This window comes from Ctenocephalides felis, unplaced genomic scaffold (assembly GCF_003426905.1).
Source record: "Ctenocephalides felis isolate EL2017-DRISC unplaced genomic scaffold, ASM342690v1 CF-g0.4_SCAFFOLD_01170, whole genome shotgun sequence".
NCBI classification, from domain to species: Eukaryota; Metazoa; Arthropoda; class Insecta; order Siphonaptera; family Pulicidae; genus Ctenocephalides; species Ctenocephalides felis.
In genome coordinates, this window is record NW_020537324.1 from 63,107,824 (window position 1) to 63,118,063 (window position 10,240).

Sequence of the window (10,240 nt, forward strand, 5' to 3'; positions counted from 1 at the left end):
TTTCTGTATTCACGTCATTTACCATTTAAAATAGAAGCTGGCAACATGAATTTTCTCAATATTTGGCATTTCAGGTTGGGATCTCAAGAATTTCGGCAGACCATTATGCATACTCGATGCCCCATGGCGCCTAGTTTTAATACCTGTTTAATAGAATGCTATATTTTCAACAACACGTCAAAGATTTCATCTGTCACGTCTCATTAATTAATATTTGTCATGAAACGTAAATGTTTTTGCTACTTCTTATTGTTACTTCCATAAAATCTAAAATCCGACCTGATAATATTATGTTTTCTCAACTTTGAGCACGTTTTCTCATCGTTTGGCACCAAATTTTGAAAATATATGTGTGTATGTGTAGGTAGATGAGTCAATTTTATTCTCAACTTAAAATCATTTGATGAAACTCCAAAAAGACTCTCGTTGGGTTTTGCATGTCGATCTAGCAAGCCTTTTTTCGATAATAAAGAAGTTATTAGAAATAATGCATAAGTACAGAATATTCGTCTATATTTATAACAAAAATGTGGTAATTGTGCTATTGAGTATAAACGTTTTTATCACTTTGTTGGAATTAATCATTGAAAAACATTTATTGACAATTTTATTAAAACTTTACGATAAAGTTAGTGATTTTAACGAGCATATTAAAATATTGTCTGAAAAATATTTTGAAATGGAACATGAATATAAAAACGATGAGAAGACAGTGACATTATGGGAAAATTATTATACATAATATTAAACATTTCATTTAATATCAAATGACTCAGCTTTATTCACAGTTCGAATTAAAACTGTCAACATGTATATTTAATTAATATTCTAACTATGTTTTAAATAGATTAAAATTTCAATAGAGTATAGCTTCTCAAAGACTCTAAAGTGAATGTTTAAGACGTCGTAAATCGTCCAATAATATCTCCCGAGATCCGCGTCTTCTAAATATTTAATTGCACTGAAAGATTATATAAATTTTCAATTAACTGCCGCAAGAACAGTTTTACGGCCAGTTTTATGGCGCAGTAGCTGTAAGTTTGTATTAACACACTCCGCCGGGGCGGGAATTTCACGGCGGAGACGCCGATACTTTTGCTCAATAATGCAAAAGGTATAACGAACGAAGATGCCGCGCCAGAAGAAAATATAATACTTTTATTTATTAATGCAGTATAATGCAGTTCCGATACAAAGAGTGCGCTCTCTCGTAACTTTTTGGCTGCATTTCAAATCAAATTTATGACATGAAAAGCTTCTAGCGCAGCCAATAAAATGTGCAATATTCGCTATGTCTGAAGATCCATAGCGCAGTCGGTTGGAGGAACTCAGGTGCCGGATTTGAAAGGATAACTTATTCGAAAAGAAACAATTGCTTTTATTGCAAATACGATGTTATTTATTTATGACATTGAGAATCATATCGGTTGTATAAACTACGGATTTAATTTCAAAAGCTTTGCGTTATTAAAAAATCGTGAACCGATTTTGAAAATTTAAAAATAGTTCAAAAGGTATTAGTTGGAGACAATGTTGATTAAATTTGGGAAAAGATTAGCTGAGCCATTTGTTATAAATCAATTGTAATATTTTTATAATTTGGATAAAAATTTGTATGATGATACAGGTCGTGGTCTCTACAAATATCCTTCAATGCTATTGTAATTTTGTTACGTAGTTATAAAATTTATTAAAACTCTCCTTTGATTAACTCAGATTATTGGATTATAATTTAACCCTTGTAGCTGTGAACTGTATTAAATACTGATTTGTTTGTATATTATGTATTTGTTGCAGTTATTATTACAATCACTGATTTGTTACTAAGTTATAATGAAAGAAGATCTATATTTATTTACTATTAATTATACATGTTGTTTCGCGGAATTTACTTTTAGCAGAGAACAATTAGTCCCATTAAACTATCCGCTACCCCCTCTAACAGGGGTAGCAACCATCCCGTGTAAAAGCTCAATGCCATGAAGATTGTCACTTTCATGGCTAATGTAATAAAACGAAAATACGTACGAACAGCTGTAGAGCTATAAAAAGTAATTAATTACAAAAAATCATTGAAGTTCAGAATGATGAGTGCGTATAAATTTCAAATTTGCATTGTCACAACTTTAACAGTTGCCAAATCTGTTTTTTTTATTTATTAAATCGTTTTTTCACACATTTTGGCAAGTTCATACACTTTGCGTTAAGGCAAAATACATAATTCAATTAGTTTCAATAAAATTAAAGAACCTAAAGGGCTACAAAGATGAATTTATAACTCAATTAATAAAAATTTGCATCCTACTGTATATTAACTTATATACATAGTCGATTATATACATATATTTGGAAGTTTATACAAATTTCATTAAACAAAATGCCAGTAATATCTAGTAAGTTTGTCTTTTATACAAAAAATGCTGTATATTTAATTTGACAATAATATTTTTCGAAATAGATAATAGTTTTTGTAGTACTTTCTTAAATAATTACCTAAGAATATTCGGTATATTCATATGTATTTTTTAAGAAATTACTGCAAAAATTATTATCTATTTTGAAGAAAAATATTGCTAGATTGAAAATACAGTATTTTTTGTATATAAGACTAAACCAACTAGATGTAAGTGGCATTTTGTCTTAATCAAAGTTGCATAAACTTCAAAATATGTGGATATAATCCACTGAATCAATAATATTAATTGAAATTGGGCTAATTCCAATATGGAACAATAATATCATCAATAGTTTATTTATAAAATGATGTTGTTGCTTTTCAATAAGAACTATATTATCTGCAAATGTATTATTAAATTGATCACATACATTAATATTTAACTATAAAAAATATAAAAAAAGAATCCATTCTTCATACCCGATATCTTCCAACAGTTTATGAATTTTTAAAATCTGATCAGGATTTTTGGAGAGGATCATGAAATTCTTTATCTAATTATAAAGAAACTACTAGTTATTTTGGCAAAACTAATCAACACGAGTCCTTATCAACTATCATCATTTTTTTAAAATCTGTGTTGGCGTTTTTGGTAAAAAAAATCGATGAGATGTCAAGTTTTGTCACACATACATACTTTTACCAATTTTGGTGTTGATTGAAATGAAATGAAATGAGAATGAAGAAATATGAAATTGGCAAATTGGATTTTCTGACTAAAGCATCCTTGGGGTGCTATGAAGTAGGCAATATTAAATATAAATGTTTGACCAGTATGTATATAATCCATCAATTCATAGAACCAGAAATGTGAGATAAACGATATAAGATAAAAGCAGTTTAAAAAATAATTCCACATAAACTGCCGGCCATCAAAACAAAGTTTCTGCGACGCAAACGGGATAAGAATTTCAAGATAGTCGCAAAGAGATTTTCCTATATCCCAATGTGTGTGTGGTGTGATGTTTGTAAGTATACTGATGCGATTTTAGCTGCGGATAATCTTACAAGCAATCCATAACTCATCCCAAAGATTTCTAAAAGACAACAAACTTCATGATTCTTTTCGTAACAGTGCCGGTTGTATGGAATCATATGTGAACTGGGAACGAGGAAATAGAAAATGCAACTGTGAGAAGGAGTTTTATATCGAATACTTTATCCAGTACTGTTACTGGAGTTCCAGAAACCAGTACAAGAGCTTTAGGAATTATTTTATTTTCTGATTGCTATTTGAATACTGCTGTTTTCTTCTGTTGTTATTTAATTATGTAAATTGATTATTTGTAACATACTTTCTAATTTGGCACATAAACGCTCGTCACACACCAAAGAACTATATGTAAATAATTTATGCTACGAGGTCAAAAACCGTTAATCTTTCAATTACAGCTAAAATGCAACCTAATAATTGTGGGTCCAAGAGTCGAAACTTATCTTATCTGTCCATCGTCACAGCACTTTGCCAGTTCTGGTGGCAAGAAAGATGAGCGTTTTGCGGCTTCGCGTCCGGATCAAAACTTTCGTCATAAACAAGAAATTAAAGTCTCTTCGCCGACCGGGGATTACCAGGATTCCCGCGCGATGAAGCCCCCTCACATTTGCGCGGATTTAACAAGGACAACGCCACACAAACACACACACACACGCACACACACATATGGTCATGTCCACAAGTTAACACGTATACTGCGAGTAGAATGTTGGGAATAATTTATTTAATGAACGGAGAGCTGTGAGAAAATGTCCTTTATAGAAACATCCTCTTATTATCAAAACAAGAAACAATGCCAAAAGACAACTCTATTTCAAAATATAGGTAGCTATAAATTCATTTCTAACGCAATCCAACAGATGATCTATTGCATCTTATTACACATCTTTGTGTTGAAGACTTACATTTTCGTTCTTCTTCTTCTCCAAATGATGATAGATTTGTGGGCGTTTTTGTTTAAACTTGAACTATGAAAACATACATAATCATTGATAAAGTAATTCAAATTTTTCAACGATACTAATTATTTCATCAATTCATTAATAAAAATTGTGAATTTCATTTTACAAAAAATAAAATTTACTATTTTCCGAACAATGGTATTAGAGTTGCTGCATATATGTGACCATACATATAGGAGACAAAAGCTGGAAAACGATAATCGCCCTAAAGGAGGGATATAGATATAGTACGAGGTGCCTAAAAGATTTATATGCTCGTTTAATTATGTGGACTTACGCGGGAATAAATGTACATATATACATATATGATAACCTAAACTCATACATCAACAAATATTTATTTACGGTTTTATAATACTTATAATACTTCTGTAGAAAAAAGTTACACAATTCAGTTGCTTATATAGATATAAATTCTCAATAAAGATGATGCATTTTAATTTTAATAGTACACATAAATAATATAAACTTGTTTTCAATTCCAATTCAATTCAACTCCTTATTGCTAGATTCTTTCTATTTAAGACCATGTACTTTACACTTGTATATGATTATTATATACAATTATTATTAATCATTCATCAATATTATTGATTATTAAATTTTATTGCTCGAATATTTAATTGTATGGGAAGTTCCAGCAATTTGCCTTAAGGCACGATGCCATGCACCACTAATTTCATTTTTTTAAATATAAAAAAAATTAATTTCTATACCAAACAGTTCCACAAACAACAGTATAAGTGACAAAAATCAGACATCATTTCACACATATGGACTCAGAAACTACAGAACCTGATCCAAATTTGTCCTACGAATAGTATGAATCTCACCTTACGATCAGGAAATTTTATATTATTAGTGATACAAAGTAATTTATTTAAAAGTCACAAATTTGAACAAATAAAATACAGTGCAATCGATTAGTTTCGAAAATCAGATATTTCTCGTTTCTGATTTCCCAAAGAAAATACTAAATGCTAAGAATATGTCCATTGGTTAGTGACTAATAAAAACATTTATAAATAAATAACTGATCATAAAATATCACGAAAAAATAGAAAACTATAGCAAACCGACTTAGCAGGCAGTTGTACATAATAACTAAGAAATATGGTACATACATGTATATCAAATTTTGTAATGTGCTCATTCAAAACATTTATTTATTTTTCGACTAATATAAATTTTAAGAACATTTTGATCAATAGTATTGAACAGAACTGTTGATTATCCGGTGGACTTTAATAAATACCACAGCAAAACGTGGCTGGATATGTTGGTATAACGCAAGTTATAATTATAATGAACACTTACTATATGGAAGAGAGGATATATTACGTATGAAACTTCTTTAATATACAAAAAACATTCCATCTCAAAAATATGATATTTATGATATGTTGCAGGACATTTCGTATGCTCAAAAGTCAAAACTTTCAAGCTGTCAACAGCCGGTTGCCGTCAACGTCCAGTCGTCGGCGAATCCGCGACGGCTCTGTTTATCGGCACGACATTTTAATCCGATTAGTCGGTCACTGGGCGGTTAATTAAAAGCAAAATAATGCCTACCATCCGCACGTCACGACCAAGCAAAGGACAGCGAGGACTAAAAAAGGATTCTCGAAAAAAATAAATAACAGAAAATGAATGAAAATCGCGATATACGGCTATGCGAGACGCCAAACGCTCGCGGTACAAATTAGAGGAATTAAAGTCCTTCAGCGTGCGATAGTCGTGAAAAACGAAAAAATATGCTTCGCTTTTCACAAGGCTTTAGCAGGATTAAATGAAGGATCATTTCGATGTAATCCTTCAGTTGTATTAAAAACAATTGTCACCGCTGTAAATAGCTTTGTACAAGAAAAGTTGCACGAGTAATGCCATTTCAGTGATCCGTGCCCTAGATTTTTAAAAGAAAACCACAACAAAAATGAGATTATATATTTTTATATAACAACAGTTATATTTTGCTATGAATACAATATTATATCAAATACTTGATAGTAAGTAACCGTGAATAGTAAGTTTTATAATACATATATATATATACATAGCGCAAGTAGCACAAGGCAAAAAGTCCAATATTATTATTAAAATATCACTTTACCTCATATATCGAATGAACTAGTGGTGTATGGCATCGTGCCTTAAGAAAACTTTCCGTACCAAATTTTTTTTTTTGAAGAAAGATTCAATTTTTTTTAAAACTTTAAAAAATTAAATTTTCGACAAATTTTAATTATTTGAAAATAATTATTTGAAGATTAAAATAAAAGTTTTTTTATATTTTGAAATATGTTGGAAATTTTTAATTTTTTGTTCAATGCTTTAGCTACATAGGGACGAAATATCGAAGCGCGTAAGCGTTGCGTCGCCATCTAACAGACAGACAATGTTACGAAACCCATAAAAATGTAAACAAAACTTATACGTATTATTAAAATTTCCATAAAATATCTGATAATTTGATGTGCATATGTCTAATGATCATTTTTGACCGCCAAATGGCAGTTTATTTTACTTTTTTCTACTAGATTTCCGAAACCGCTAGACCTGCCTTTGCCAAAAGCTAATCAGCACGTCTCCTTATCAATAGGTTTCTAATGCTTTTTGAATCATTAAAATCGGTTAAACCGTATTCCCAAAATCTTCGGCAAAAATTTGTATCCGAACGCACACACACACGTACATTCATTTTTTCTAAAGTGTTAAAAAATTTCTGAAACGTATAGATATATAAATATATTCATTTTCATTTTTTTTGCGATTACTATAACTTACGCTACGGGAAGTTAATAATATCTATGAAGTAAGTTTTCTTAAGACGATTAAATAATTTGCTCATGAATAAAATATCAGTGCAATGTTGAAAAAGTGTATCAAAAGAATATAATCAATGGATATTACAAAATTGTAGGACACGAGTAGAATAAGTCTACGTATATGGTTAGATCATGACTGCAAAGACCTATATATTTTTGAGTTTTTTTCTTTTCTTGCATAGATTTATTGCCGACCAAAATAATGTAATTTTTTTAACACGATGATGCATTTAAAAAGATTACCTCCTATGAGATTTTTATTTTTTTTATTTTTTGACATTTCATTTAAGTTTGTATGGCCATTTTTTCAATCTTCTAGTTCCACACTTAATTCTTTTAAATATTTGTTTGGGTGACTTGGTAATTTTTCGGGGTATTTTATTTTTGAGTTGAAGCCATTTTTTTGGCAAAATGACATATTATTAGCTACTGCTGAACAAGACCTAACGGCGTTTACCGTTTTACCATCCATGGAGTCAAAATTCTGGAGGTTTTATTCGGTATTATTAATAAGTCTGACATACCCATGTGAAATATCCAAACGTGGCATATGTAAATTTATTTCCTTTTCTATATGAAAAACATATTTCTAAGTAATAAATCAAAAATATTGCAATCGTGGGAAGAAGCAGCATATAGATACAAAATAAACTACCATTCACTTCTAATTGGACATCTTATGCATGTTTCAAATTTCTATATGATGATCAAATGAGCTAATCCAAATAAATCGACAGAGAGAACAAACAAACGGTACATAGCTTCATAATATACCGTTTATACATCATAATATCGACATCTTCATAATATAGACATATTCATAAATGTTTATATTTCTTGTTTCTATCAATGAATAAATAAAATGACTTACCATTGATGACATTAAGGGATGCCTCGGCAGAAACAGCGTCGCCGACACCATTTTCGGCGACACATTCGTAGAGGGCGTCATCTCGTCCGGCTCGCACCGGTTCTATCCGCAACAACGCTCCACCGGTCACTTCCGTAACTGTGTAACGGGACTGGGAACCTGGGTGGGTAAAACAAGCAAATATGAATACATAGTAATATTAATTATTGTAAATATATATTATATACACGATAAATATTATTTATGTAAAATTACTAAGTGTAAAAAATAAATTTGTCATTTTTGTTCTAATAAAAAACTAGTGGGACATGGCATCGTGCCTTTAGGCAAATTGCTGTAACTTCCTGTAACAAAAACTAAATTATTAAAATAACTTTGCAAAACTTTGAAAAAATTAGATTTTTGAGAAATTTTGAATTTTTTTTGAAAATTTGACTTTTTTGACAAATTTTTAAATAATTTGATTTTTTTTTTTATTTTGATTTATTTTGAAAATTTTAAATATTTGGAGCACTGCATAGCTGATTTGGAGTCGAAATATCGAAAACGTGAGCGCCGCGTAGTCGTCTTACGTGTAAACATTGGTACAGAACCCATTTACACAAAATTTGTAATCTTTATCAAATATCTGATAATACGATGTACATATGTCTAATGTTAATTTTTGACTGCCAAATGGCATTATTTTACACTTTTTTTTATTAGACGCTGGACCTGCCATTTGTTTAAAATTTTCACAGTACTTTTATGCACAGATAAAGTTTAGTGAATAGTGTAATGTATACGTGAAGGTAATTGATAACAAAAGGCGTTGTTCGTTTTTAGTTACTACAATTGTAAAGTTTTATTTCAAATCACAAATAAAAATAATAATATGTTACTGACTGCTTCCTAAAAACAGTATTTTCAAATATCTCGCTTATTACTAGTTATCATTGGAAATCAAAGTGCTCTTTTTCGGACAGCTCTTATGCATTCACTAAAAGTCAATTAGTGTATAAATATAACGATAATACAATTTTCTATCTTAATAGAAATAATTAGATATAATTTGTTCTATGTTACTCTTAACAATGACATTTTTATTAATCATGTACGAAATGAATCTAAATAGTAAATGACATATTAAGTCGGATCTAAATAGTCACGTATCGAAAGAAATCATTTTCAGATAGGCTATGTCCCACTATGCCATGCCCCACTAGTTTTTTATTAGAACAAAAATGACAAATTTATTTTTTACACTTAGTAATTTTACATAAATAATATTTATCGTGTATATAATATTAATTAATATAATTAATAAATTAAGAATGAATTTTCAACAATAATCATTTCTATAATATTAAAATAAATCTCACAAATTTCGTTATTTATAGTGACATGTGGAATAAGTGAAAATGTGGTCAAGACTAATTTCGCCAAAATGATTAAAGTGATGGTGTTCAATTTTTCCCTGATAAAAGTAACTGTATTGAACAATTTGTTATAAAAGATAAGCAATAATGAAGCTCTGATTATAAAGTATTATAATATATACAGTAGTATTCCAGAGTATTCAAAATTATAGCCACTTTTCTTAACTTACTCATTCCCTGGAATGTACGACTTAACCACTCATTCCCTGGAATTTACATTTATACTACATACGACAATATATTATATTTCTTTATATATATATTATTATTACAAACCTGGCACTTTCTTTCCATTTTTCTTCCATTGTATAACTGGAGGAGGGTCACCTTTTGCTCCGCAGAAGAATGTTGCGACGCCACCGACCCGGACGCTCTGCTGCCGGGGCCGATCGGTGATCTCAGGTGGATCTGTGAACAAAAAAAATACATAAATTCCATGGAACTCGATTGGAATGGTAACAAATATAGCCGAACCATTGCAATCGAAGAATAACGCTTGAATAATCGAAAAACAACTATAATAACCTTTTTGGTATGACCTGAGAAAAGGATTCAAAATGAAGTAGGATGTTTCTGAAGTACACTTGAATATTGTAAAGATCAATGGAACATAAATGTTTGTAATTTACTTGGAAATTAACATTTTGAATATGCACTGTTAATTCATGATATAATACAACATTATTAACAGTTTTATAACTCAGCTGATTAGTAG

The 10,240-nt window shown here is 30.1% G+C and overlaps 1 protein-coding gene across 1 annotated transcript in view; it reads right to left on the reverse strand.

Annotated features, from left to right (window-relative positions):
- Positions 1–9,919, reverse strand: part of LOC113365642 (tyrosine-protein phosphatase Lar-like) — a 108,376-nt gene extending 98,457 nt beyond the window's left edge. The window contains exons 1-2 of the mRNA XM_026607151.1: positions 9,802–9,919; positions 8,108–8,266 (exon numbers count right to left, since the gene is read on the reverse strand). The gene's annotated coding sequence lies outside the window, so the exon portion shown is untranslated. The remainder of the gene's footprint in view (positions 1–8,107; positions 8,267–9,801) is intronic.
- Between the last annotated feature and the right edge of the window lie 321 nt (positions 9,920–10,240).